Source organism: Danio rerio, chromosome 18, assembly GCF_052040795.2.
Source record: "Danio rerio strain M-AB ecotype USA chromosome 18, GRCz13ab, whole genome shotgun sequence".
NCBI lineage: Eukaryota > Metazoa > Chordata > Actinopteri > Cypriniformes > Danionidae > Danio > Danio rerio.
The window spans coordinates 5,294,458-5,308,408 of record NC_141038.1 but is presented as its reverse complement, the minus strand read 5'-3'; the positions used below and the strand labels follow the sequence as shown (position 1 = coordinate 5,308,408).

Sequence of the window (13,951 nt, the reverse complement as noted above, 5' to 3'; positions counted from 1 at the left end):
TTTAAACCAAATTAAACTAATTTAAATAGACAAATAAATAAATAAATAAATAAATAGACTTAATAAACAGACAAAAACATATATAAATAAATAAATAAATAGACTAAATAAACAGACAAAAACATAAATAAATAAATAAATAAATAAATAGATATACCTAATAAATAAACAAATAAATTAATAAACACAATTCATATATAAATAGATACATAATTAAATAGGCTAAATAAACAAATTGACTAAATAAATGTACCAAATAAATGAAGACTAAATGAATAAATAGACTAAATAAATAAAAATGCACTCAATAATTAATAAAAATTAAATAAATAAATATACTACATAAATAATTAAATAGACTTAATAAATAAATAAAACACCTAATAAATAAACAAATAAATAAATATATACACTTAATTTATAAATAAATAAATAAATAAATAAATAAATAAATAAATAAATAAAGACTAAATACATAAATAAATAAATAAATAAATATAACAAATAAATAAAAATACACAAAATAAATAAAAAAATCTAATAAATAAATATACTATAGACCAAATAAATAAATAACTAAGTAAAGACTTAATTGCAATAAAAAAGCTACAAATCTTCTGGTTAAAATGTTTTCATACACGATCAAGTTATCAACCTCAGATTATACCAAAGTATCTCTGAGTAACACATTTCCCTATATGTGGCAAAATAATTCCTCTCCAGCATCAATGTTAAGCTCAACAGAATATGCTGAAGGCTACAGTGTGAACTGATGTGTGCTATAAATTTCCATGCCGATTGACCTCAGGGACTGATTTGATATTCCTCAGGGGACGCTTGGCGTAAGGATTTGCACTTAGAAAAAACAAACACTGAATGTATTGCTCTCCTCACCAACAAACAGGCCTGTAACTCTTATTTAGCATACGGTTGATTACATGAGCTGTTATTTTACAGTATATTTGCTATATATACACAGGTAGGTACAGGACCATTGGTGTGGATGGGGAGTTTCTGTCAGTGTGATGGAGCTTCATGGCAAAACCGGCCAATCCTGGCGACACACTTTATGTCTATAACCTCCCATGCTCTATAAACCTAAATTGTTCTATCAATCACAAAAGCACAATTATCAGCAAAATCTCAAGCCGCTGCTTCCGTTATCGTCATTTATGCTGAATTTTTTATTTTTTTCATCCGCATAATGGCGTTTAGATTGATTCCGGCAGAATTTACTGGACAAGCAAGTGTAGTTTTATTGCAGAAGGGACTGTGAAATGACCTGAGAGGGTTGAAATGCATCTGTTGTGATGTTAAGCAGGTGAGGGTCGAGAGAGAAGCGAAAGCGTTAACGGATAAATGTGATTACTTTGAAGGCTATTGGTCGAGAGCAAGGTAAATGGTTGAGACAAGTTGAAAAACATCCACTGTTATGTGACTTAAATTGCATTTGTGAACAGAAACAAACACAAAAGCCAATAAAATAGCATTGGTCAGTAAGTCAGTAGATGTTTTCTTTCTTTTTTCTTTCCCTGTTTTTTTTACTTTTTAAATGATCAATTATGGGATGTACTCATTGTTTAGTTTATCCTATATATAAATATATAAATTAAGTAATTAAATAATTAACACACAAATAAATAAAAATATACTAAATAAATAATAAATCGACTGAATAAATACACAAATTAGTAAATAAATAAATAAATCAGTAAATCAATCAATCGATCAATAAAAAAATCAATCAATAAATAATTACACTTAATTAATAAATGCATAGACAAATAAGTAAATAAATACATACATGAATGAATGAATGAATAAATAAATAAATAAATAAACACACTAAATAAATAAATAAATAAAAAATAATAGCACTAAATACATAACTAAATAAATAAATAAACAAATAAATAAATGAATGAATGAACGAACAAATGAATGAATAAAAATAAATAAATAAATGCACAAATAAAAAAATAAATAAATGCACTAAATAAATAACTAAATAAATAAATAAATAAATGAATGAATGAACAAACAAATGAATGAATAAAAATAAATAAATAAATGAACAAAAAAAGAACGAACGAACAAATAAATAAATAAATAAATAAATAAATAAATAAATAAATAAATAAATAAATAAATAAATAAATAAATAAATAAATAAATAAATAAATAAATAAACAAATAAATAAATGTTTGAGACAGGTTGAAAAACACCCACTGTTATGTGACTTAAATTGCACAACAGATTTATATATATAATAATATTTTAGTCACCAAACATATTTCAGGGTAGATGCAGGAATCCTAAAGGAAATTTCAATACCTTTTTAAGACTTTTTAAAGACCTTCTCAGAATATTTTAAGAGCTCATCGCCACTTCAAGTTCTAACCAGTATCAAACCTTTAACTCAACTAATCGGGGCTTTCAGATTAGTCAATACTATTAGAAAATGTTCATATGATTTATTTACAATACAGTTTGTAAAGTAATATTTTCTGTCTTTTAGTAGATATACTATAAAAGAGACTTGCTTTGTTTACCAATAAAGTGAATCTAATTGGAAATACAAGTTAAAAAGATCTTACTTTTTATTTAACATATCAAGGTTTTAGTGTTTGTTTGTTAAATGTTTGTTGTTTAAACTTTATTGTCCGTTCTGCTTGACACAGAAAGGAAATTTTTCTTCAACACTGGATTTAGGACAACAATTACAAACATACAACAACGACACAATAACAACACTTATCAAGACAACAACATAAGTTAAAAGTTTAAAAACCAAGTTAGCCCCATGCACAATACTGCAAATCATTCTTGGTAACCACCTCATTCACTACAAACATTGATCCGATTTAGAACAACAACTGCCATTGGGATAAATGACTTTTCATAAGCAATAAATCTTTTGCGGTGCTAATTTGTTGTTTGGTGTTTTCTTTTGCCATTTTTCAACATCAGTTTATACTTTGGTCATCTTTATGTTACTCCTTTTAATACCCTAGACAAATTGCCATCAAGGATCGTAACATCGTGCTTTAGGAATTCTAAACCTGCGTCCTGATGGTAACAATTCAAATGCTGAGTGAAGGGGATGTGTATTATCATTAAAAATCACAACTGCTCTTTATTCCATTAAAGAGTCAAATAAAATCTGCAATGAATGTTGATTGTGACCAGTTATCTTATTTGCCTGATTAATAATTTGCGCTAATTTCTTTTTCTGTTTAAGTGTTGTGTTACCAAACCATGAAACAATATTATATGTGAGAACACTCTCTTTAAGTGATCCAAATGCCATGTTTAAAGTCTGTGTACTAACATTAAAACTTCTCAATTTGCGGAGGAGACAGAGGCGCTGACTTGCTTTCTTATAAACCGCCTCTACATTACTATTAAAATTTAATTTATTATCAATAATTGTGCCTAAATACTTAAAATTTGAAACCTGCTCTACTATATGTCAGTTTATGGTGACTGGTTTAAAGAGTCCAGTATCTACTCTTCTTGTTTGACTCCCTAGACATAACTCCCAATAATTTCCCAATATTTAGGTGTAATAAACTTTTATGTTCATTTAGGAGTTATGATACTCCTAAAATCATTCTGCATAAATCTGCAGATTTTTCAACAAAATTCTGCACAGAAATAGCAAAGGTTGCCAGCAGATTCCGTCGGGCCCTAGCAATTAGTAATGTAATCAGAATACAATTATCCAGTAGTAGTCAGTCATTTGTAATCTGTTCTTTTTTTAAAGTAACTTTCCCAAAACTGGTTATTAGAAATGAGTTATTAAAACTGTTTATAAATATGTTGAAATGATAAATCTGACATCAACTTTATGTATGACCTGTTTTGAAAAAAAACTGTGAATTTTGTGTATTTACTTTATAAGCTATTGACCCAGAGGCTAAGAAAACTTAAGAAATGGCCACCATCACAGGCATTGTAAGTGGCATAAATTGAATAATCGAAGCACATTCAAACTCACACATCGCTCCACAAATAAGCTGTGCATCAACACACTTTGGGGAACATGGACACCCTATTTCTGTTAATCTCCACCAACTATTCAGGACACGGCTTGGCTTCGGCCTTCCCTTCAGCCCCGCCGGTGAAATCGATGCCAAGCCGGACGGAGATTTGGTTAGAGACACCGGGTGCGGCTGTAATCCCATCATGCTCAGAGTCACACACACATTTCAGGCAGAGTTAAATATGGCTGTTTGACTGGCTGTCGTGATCGATTTCTTCTTTGGGCAGTGTTGTAACTCCATCGTCGGCCTGCGGTGCAGCTTTTATTACCGTGGCTCCTCTTGGGGGCGGCGCTAATGTTGCACTAATACTGGCGCAAATGGCAGCAATTACACAAGCTGAGCTATAAGAACCATCGCAGGAAGCGATGCACTGTTTACATGCAGCACTGAAGCAGTCCTGCTTAAATGGTGCAAAATTAGCACAGTGTGTGTGGAAAGATGGCTGGCAAAAGGATTTGATTTGACACTTTAGGGCAGGGGTCACCAATCTTGGTAGTATTTATGTATGTATGTATGTATGTATGTATGTATGTATGTATGTATGTATGTATGTATGTATGTATGTATGTATGTATGTATGTATGTATGTATGTATGTATGTATGTATGTATGTATTAATTAATTAATTAATTAATTTATTTATTTATTTATTTATTTATTTATTTATTTATTTATTTATTTATTTATTTATGTATTTATTTGTTTGTTTGTTTGTTTGTTTATTTATTTGTTTGTTTATTAGTTTATTTTCTGTTGTTGTTTTAGTATTCTTGACACAACATGTTGACTGAGCAACTATGTTAGGTTTGGAACTTTTAAACATGACATATTAATATAAATATGACTTTAAAATGTAAAAAATCACTGGAGTGTTTTCAGTGAATTCTGAGTTTGGGGAATAGAAATAGGCACATTTAATTTAATCTAACAATTCTGTAGTCATTTTAGTATTGAAATAAAATAAAATAAAATAAAATAAAATAAAATAAAATAAAATAAAATAAAATAAAATAAAATAAAATTAAATTAAATTAAATTAAATTAAATTAAATTAGATAACTTTTTCCTGTGGTCATTTTAATATTCTAGGTAAGACATTATTACTGAGGACTTTTAAACATGAAAAAAATGAGAGTTTTCAAGGATAGTGGCCTCAAATCTTTAAAATAAAAATATTCAAAAATAAATAAATGAATAAATGTCTTTACTGTCATTTTCAGTGAAATCATGCTAAAATAATTTAATAAATAAATAAAAATAAATAAATAAATAAATAATCAGTTTTGTTTGAGAGCCTCACATTATGAATTAAAATTATTAGAATTTTATTGCTACTGGAAAATAAAATACACAGGCTGAGCTCCTGAGGAACATCACACACTGAAAAAAAAATGATGCCAGTAAGTAAAATATTATTTTAATAAATATATCTGTTTAAATTCGTTTAAATGCACCAAAATACAGAGCCATATTCACTAAGAAATGGATCCAAATATTCATTTTCAAAATGGGCTGTACTCAATAATATATATATATTTATATATATATATATATATATATATATATATATATATATATATATATATATATATATATATATATATATATATATATACATACATATATATATATATATATATATATATATATATATATATATATATACATACAAATAGTTGCAAACAATGTATTTGTGCTGAATTTAAACAAACAAATTAAATTTAGTAACAAAGATTGTTTAAATTCAACACACATAAATTCTTTACATCCACTTAAAAAATTGTAAAACCAAGAAATCATCGTTGAATATTTTTTTTTCAGTGCAGGGAGTGATGCGCTGTTTACATTCAATACAGAAATAATCCTATTTAAATGGTGCAAAATCGGCACTGTCTGTGAAAAAATGCTAAATGACTGTGGCAAAAGGATTTGATTTGACCCTCTGTAGGGATTCGGTTCTGTTTTATAAATAATAAATGATGAATAATGGTACATTCAAAATGTTAAAATATACCATCAGTTTTGTACAGACCTGTAGCTTTGAAGGTGTTGTTCTTTGTATTGAGGCAGTGGGTCAGTCTGTGACATTTAGATCCTCTATCGGTCAGAAGTCTTTTAGAAGTGGGAGTTTCACACCAGAATAGAGCCAGTCCTGAATGTGAGGAGAAAATGATCACGTGGAAAATGAGACATGGAGGCTAAGTATCATAATATTTTTATTTTATTTTTTATTGTTTGTTTATTATTTATTTATTTATTTATTTATTTATTTATTTATTTATTTATTTATTTATTTATTTATTTATTTATTTATTTATTTATTTATTGTTTTTTTTTAAATAACATAAATAATTGGAAAAATTGCATGATACAAATATAATTCATGGTAAAAAAATATGATATATATACATAATATAGTGCTCAGCATAATTGAGTACAGCCCATTTTGAAAATGAGTATTTTGATCCATTTCTTAGTGAATAAAGGCAATGTATTTTGGTGCATTTAAACAAAACAGATTTATTAAACAGAAATATTTATTAAAATAATATTTTAGTCACCAAACATATTTAGAAATTGAATGATAATACAATTAAATTTAAGCAAAATAATGCAAAAAAATAAAAAATAAAATAAATAACAAAACACAACCTACAAAATGTCAAAAAAAAAAATTAAACTTCTCTTGATTTTTTCTTTTTGTGTGTGTGTGTGTGTGTGTATTTAATATTTTTCTATAACATATACATTTGGGTGTACTAGTTTTTGGAAAAAACAGAGATGTGCGCACATCTAGAAAAATCTTGAAGGCAGGTGCACGATCAAAAAACAAACATAAGTAGCAAAAGATTCAAAGTAAATCGGCACACTGCCACTTTAGCTCTCAAAAAAAATTTAATGTCAATATTACAAAATCACAACGTTTCGACCGACATGGTCTTCATCAGGTGTACTAGTTTGTACTAGTTTTTGGACCATTATCGTAAGTTATTTTGTTACAGAGTAATCTAATGTATATGCACAAATATAATATTGCATAGCTTCCTATTAAAAATATGAATTTAAAAGATATATTTGTGAGAGGTGTACTTATATATGATTAACAATGTAATTACTTACTCTATTATATAAATGTATTGTTATTAAATAAATAAATAAATAAATAAGCTGTAACAATTTTAATATATTATGTAAACAGGTGGTGCTTATAGAACTTAGAATACCCTGGGAGGAAAGAATGGAGGAGGCTTATAAATGCAAGTCTTATACTTGAGAGCCAGGAAAATGAATGTAGGGCCTTGCATCCTAAAGGCTGCATCCAGATACTATTGGATCTTTTACCTAAGGCTTCATAGAAAAAATAGATTTTTCAAGATTAACTTTCCGTGAAGAGTCTGACGGGCCGAACAGAACTAGTTCAGTCTTACTTTTATTAAAATCTAGAAAGTGCAAAGATGACCAGGCTTTCACATCCAACAAGCATCACAAAAGATTCTCTAGCGCACTTGAAACAAGTTAGTTGATGTTATAAGTTGTTTCAACGCAATCTCACGGCAATTCGTAACTTTTTGATTTAGTGGCTAATTCGTATGAATTCGTACGATCTAATTCGTACAATTTATTACAATTTTCTCATCCCCCAATGACGGTTGGATTTAGGGGTGGGGTTAGGTGCCACGCCTCCTTTTTAAAATCGTTCAATTTCGTATGACTGAACTCGTACGAATTGGTACGAATTAGCCACTAAACTGGCAAAATGTAAAATATTTACGTTTTCTCCTGAGATCAGGCTGGTTGTTTAATACCACAAGTAAAGAGATTTTAAACATAATGCTGAAATTGCAGCAGTTTTTTAAGAGCTTAAAGTTAAAATCACATAATTAAACGCAGTGTTGGGCAAGCTACTTGACAAATGTTGTGAGCTAAGCTATTAGCTACTCTACTTAAAATGTAGCTCAACTACACTAAAGCTACCCCCTGGGAAATGTAGCAAGCTAAGCTAAAAGCTACATGGCAAAAGTAGTTTAGCTACATCTAAGCTATTTTTACAATTTTCATTTTTAAATCGAAGCAACTTAAATCCAAGTCAGTCATATCTTAGTGATTAATACGCTGTACCAAACAGAAACACATTATACTGTAGTATATAACAGCTAAAACAAAAAATCCAATAAAACCAGGTGTTACACATTTAAAATACATTATAGTGTTATATATGAGTATTTTTATTTTTTTGATCAAAGCATCAGAAATTAAGTTATTGCATATTAACATGTACTTCTCGAGCTATGGTCACGAGGAATCCTGCTTCAGAATTAAGTCCTCTCCCTCAGTCATCTTTCCATTAAGCAAGTTTCAACAGAGGTGGCAGTAATGCACCAAAAACGTTGTTGTTTAACACCATAAAACAGGAAGAAGAAGAAATCATCCTTCTCCCTATCATTAGGGCTGTTTCTCAATATGTGTTCTTCAGCGGTCTTGCGTCCTCGTGTTCTCGTGCAACGTCATCATCAGCTGCCTAAGTTCAGTTCCAATACTCAAGACCGCAAGTACAGAGGACGTGTGAAACTTCCCGGATGGGATCTTGATATCAAGGACGCACCGATGCAGACTTGAGCACCGAACTCGCTCTGGAAGTCCCAGAAGTCATTGCGACTGGAGGTGGGAAGTGCTGCATTTTATCTAGATTTATTATTAAAGTTCAGAGATATCACTTATTTACCTCAGGAGTTTCCCTAAATGAAACGGTGAAAGTAAACATTACCATGGACATCTTAATAAAGGAATAAACACATTAAGGGTGTTTGTTTGCTGAAATTCGTATTAAGATGTGTTTTATTTATATTGTGCAGAGTATATTTATAATGTTTTTATGAAAAGTATATATTTTGAAAAGGGGAAAAACAATAAATCGCTGTATGAATGCTGTAATGTTTAAATAATTTCCATTTAAAACGCGTGAAGGTCACGTGACCATCAGGAAGAACGCAGCATCTCATTTCTCAAAGGACGCGTTCTCTGTCCTCGCGGTCTCCTGAGTTCGTTCTTCCGAGGACACCTGGCAAGACCGCTCTCCACAAGAACACAAGTCCGTTCTCTGCGTTCTTGGAATTGAGAAACAGCCATGGATTTACTTTCTTCGGCTGGACACCGGCCTCACAGCTCAGTGAATGTCGGCGCCGTCACTTATTGATCCGGGATTGGTAACCTTGGCTTTGTGGACGCTACTGCGCTGCTTGACTAATAAAATAGCTTTGCTATACTGAAAAGCTATTTGATTTAGAAAGTAGAGACGCTACCGCCAAGCTACTGAGAAATGTAGTTAAGCTAGTAGCGTCACTACTTGTAGCCACGCTACTGCCCAAAACTGATAAATCGTTTATGGACCTGCAAGAGCTGCACCCAGACTCTTGTTTGGACTAAACAATCCAACCAAAACAGCCTCAGTCTGCAGTGTAAATGTGTTAATCTTGAAATCCACAGTCCTGTAGTCAGAAATCCACAGCTCATTCATCTCCTCACAAATGATCCTCAGTGCATCAATAATTCACCTTTACATCTGATCCTTACAGTGGATTAATGACCCACCAAGGCCTTTCTGTGTGTGTGTGTGTGTGTGTGTGTGTGTGTGTGTGTGTGTGTGTGTGTGTGTGTGTGTGTGATGTGTAATTCAGCTGAGTTTTAATCACAGGACAAAAGCAGAACATACTGGATCCCTTCATTTACTGTATTATCAGTCTGTCAGAAGAGCCCATTATAAAGTGTGTGAGATCGTCTGGTCGATACATTAGGGCTGTGTGTTATTTATCATCTACACTAATATTGTAATTGTTGTTTCGACAGCGTGCAGGCTGACATTATCGAGTGTGTCTGTTGAGAAAACACTTGAGAGTCTAAAAGCATTACTTGTGTGATGAAGTACAGTATGTAATATGTGTGATTGCAGTACATGAATAATTAATACTGAACGATATGAGTTATCCGGGTTTTGTTTCTGAGGCAATGTAGATTTGTTTGTATTTTAAAGTGTTTGGTCGTATGACCAAGTTCTGAATGCATCATTACGCAAACACATGAAAAAAAAAAAACATGTTTACATGAAAAGACAAAGTATTTAGTAGATTAGAGATGGAATAGATTAGAAAGGTCATACAAATAGTAGATTAACACAATACCATGATTAGAATTTTTAATCAAAACTGATTTGGAGGGTATAACGAGATGTTTCCCAAAATTAGCTTAAATTAAATAAATAAATAATTGTTTACTTAAAAAATAATAATGGTTGATTACATAATAATAATAATAATAATAATAATAATAATAATAATAAATAATAATAATAATAATAATAATAATAATAATAATAATAATAATAATAAATAATAATAATAATAGTAATAGTAATAATAATAATAATAATAATAATAATAATAATAATAATATAATATTAATAATAATAATAATAGTAATAGTAATAATAATAATAATATATAATTGTTAAATTATTATTATTATTATTATTATTATTATTATTATTATTATTATTGTTATTTGTGCATGCATGTGTATAAAAATATACACAAATAATTCTTTAAACACTTCAATAAATACTAATAATACAACATGAAGTGTTTAACAATACAAAGTATATACAAACATTTACAGCTATTTTTATTAATTATTATTTTTATTATTAAATACACTATTAATTTAATTACTATGTTTTTGCACCAACAAAATTTATTTGTTTAACTGATTTATTATTTAATTAAGTATTTCATTAAAATAGGTAAAAAATGAGGTACACATTGTATTTTAGGTATTACACTGTAGGGTCAAATTGTGTTACTAATAGGTACAAAAATGTATTAATTAATTTATATAGTTATAAATAAATTAATTAATTACAATTTTCCTTGGTGCAAAAAAACATAGCAATTAAATTAATCATGAACTGCACGGTGAAGCATGTGGGTAGCACAATCGCCTCACAGCAAGAAGGTCGCTGGTTCAAGCCTCGGCTGGGTCAGTTGGCATTTCTTTGTGGAGTTTGCATGTTCCCCCCATGTTCGCGTGGGTTTCCTCCGGGTACTCAGATTTCCCCAAAAGTCCAAAGACATTCGGTATAGGTGAATTGAGTAGGCTAAATTGTCCATTGTGTATGTGTTAATGAGTGTGTATGGAAGTTTCCCAGTAATGGGTTGCAACTGAAAGGGCATCCGCTGCGTAAAACATATGCTGGAAAAGTTGGCGGTTCATTCCACTGTGGTGACCCCCGATTAATAAAGGGACTAAGACTTAAAGAAAATGAATGAATGAATGAATGAATTGTTTATGGGCCAGGGACTTCACCACATCAAATTGGTCTATATAAAATCCCCATAGATTAAGCACTCCTCAGCATGCTGCTTTTTTAATAATTATTTTAAGATGCATCACGATAAACTTACCAGTCAGCAGTGCAGATCATTTTCACACCACTGACCTTCCATGTTTAGAGTCTGTATAAATCAATTCAGAGAAGCAGAATTCAAATATGCAAATGTATAATTAGCAGATACTTCTTTTCGTTTTTACTTCTAATAGTTCAATGTAATGCTCATATTCAGTGAAGCAAAGTAATTGTAGTAAAAGTAACAGGAGATTGACCTCTCCAATAGCATTTAATGCAGTATTAATACCCAGACTTTCCCTCGACATCCTGTTCACCTAAGCCTTTGTTTCTGTAGTGCTTTTTCTGTCTTGGCATCATTGTGATCAATAGTGCTCTTCCTGTCTCCTGAAACCCCTGTACAGTAAGTGCTTTAAGTACAGAAAAGATAGCGATAGCGTAAAGCTCAGCAAATAGCTAAATTACGTGAATCCGTTTGTGTGAAGAGTTAAAGAGGCTGGCATGAAGATGCTAAGTGTTAATTAGATATTGATCCAATTTAGCTGATGATTTCCAATCCGCTGTGAGGAAGAGAGGAGTAATACACTGTTCCTCCATATTCCTGACTTCATTTCCATTCAGGCTCGGCACACTGTAATCTTAACTCTTAGTCTTAATCTTAATGATTTTTTCTTCTTTTTTTTGGAAGTTAATAATAATGAATAAAAGATTATCAGAGGATGTTTTGCTGGGAAATAGTCTTTTTTAACTTTAAATGTCATGTTTAATTGAATGCGATTGTGGTTTTGTGTGGAAGTAAATGTACCACACGGGCAGTGTTGGGTATAATAAGTTAATAATGGAACTAGTTACTTTAAATTACTTTCCTCTGAAAAAGATTACACTCATTCATTCATTTTCCAAAAAAGTACTCGAGGGTTTCTTGAACCTTTAAAAAAAAACAAATGTTACACACATACTGTTTGCTATGGAATGCAAAAGCTTTAAAGCTCATTATCTCATAATCATTCAGAACGCGAGATGTTTTGCGCCTAGAAGGAGCAAGCGCAATGCTTCATATTGGCATATATATTTTACGTTAGAAATAATGAACTTGTGCGTGGAAAAGATGGGATATGTGAATGGCTCGCTGCTATAGTTAATCCCGTGTGCGTGCAAATTAGTCTTGGTGTATATGCATGGGACATTAAACTAGCAGTAGTATTTTGCAAATACATCTATTTCTAAAACGAATTTAGTCAAATTATTGCATGAAAATATAACGTCCAATTCCGAAAATAATTGATGAATTTTTTATTTTGTTTTAAATTGTATTTATTCAACATTTATTTATTCATTTAAAATATTTTATTTTGATTTTTAAAACATTTGTTTTAAAAAGTGTACATTTGTGCGATGTTTGCCAATGCCTAAAAAATAATGAAGCAGGTAAGAAATTAATTACATATAATTCTCATGTATAAAATAAAGTCGTTATAACTTTTCTGAATTATTATAATTTTAAATAAATAAATGAATGTATACACAAACAATGGCGAGGCAGTGGCTCAGTAGGTAGTGCTGTCACCTCACAGCAAGAAGGTAGCTGGTTCGAACCTCGGCTCAGTTGGCGTTTCTGTGTGGAGTTTGCATGTTCTCCCTGCCTATGAGTGGGTTTCCCCCACAGTCCAAAGACATGCGGTACAGGTGAATTGGGTAGGCTAAATTGTCCGTAGTGTATGAGTGTGTGTGTGTGAATGTGTGTGTGTGGATGTTTCCCAGAGATGGGTTGCGGCTGGAAGGGCATCCGCTGCGTAAAAACTTTCTGGATAAGTTGGTGGTTCATTCCGCTGTGGCGACCCCGGATTAATAAAGGGACTAAGCCGACAAGAAAATAAATGAATGAATAAATAAATAAATAAATAAATAAATAAATAAATAAATAAATAAATAAATAAATAAAGGTGTTAATTTTATTTATCACATCATTTGCTGTCTAATTTGTTGTTTAATTTGTTAAAGCTGACTATAGGAATGCAGTGAGGTCAACCAATCAAAACATTCAATATTTACTGATGAGATTTTATAGGACCCACCCCTAACAGCAAGAGCCTAAAAGCCAAAGTCAACCTCAAGGAACATATTAAAATTATTTGTAAAAAAATTCTATGTTATTATACTTTTAAAGTAGACCAATTATGCTCCTTTTTACGAGACGTAAAATAAGTCTTTGATAATCACTGTGCCATTTTGGTGACTGTTGCTTTAAATTTAAACGAGATTGTGCTCTTTTTAAACTAGGGCGGAGCTACATATGCCTGTATGTCAGCATAGTGGCAGATTCAAAAACAAGACTAACATCATATGTTAATGAGGGACAGATGATTACCAATGGGCCGGGCTTTCCCCCTCTGGTGACACATAGAAAGGGAGAATGTCAATCAAAGTGTTTCTGTTTTTGTCGTGTGATTATAACAAAATAAAATGAACACATTTGTACCACTAGAAGCTGGTGAATTTCACAAACTG

At 30.7% G+C, this 13,951-nt stretch overlaps 1 long non-coding RNA gene across 3 annotated transcripts in view; it reads right to left on the bottom strand.

The window, feature by feature from the left end:
• Positions 1 to 13,951, bottom strand: part of LOC147832722 (uncharacterized) — a 574,579-nt gene that overhangs the window by 269,686 nt on the left and 290,942 nt on the right. The window contains exon 3 of one of the 3 annotated variants that reach the window (XR_015514615.1): positions 11,502 to 11,552. The exons of 1 other annotated variant lie outside the window; for it this stretch is intronic. This is a non-coding gene — a long non-coding RNA (uncharacterized LOC147832722). Of the gene's footprint in view, positions 1 to 6,079; positions 6,200 to 11,501; positions 11,553 to 13,951 lie in introns of all 3 variants that reach the window. One more of the 3 variants, XR_015514614.1, reaches the window with a different exon arrangement.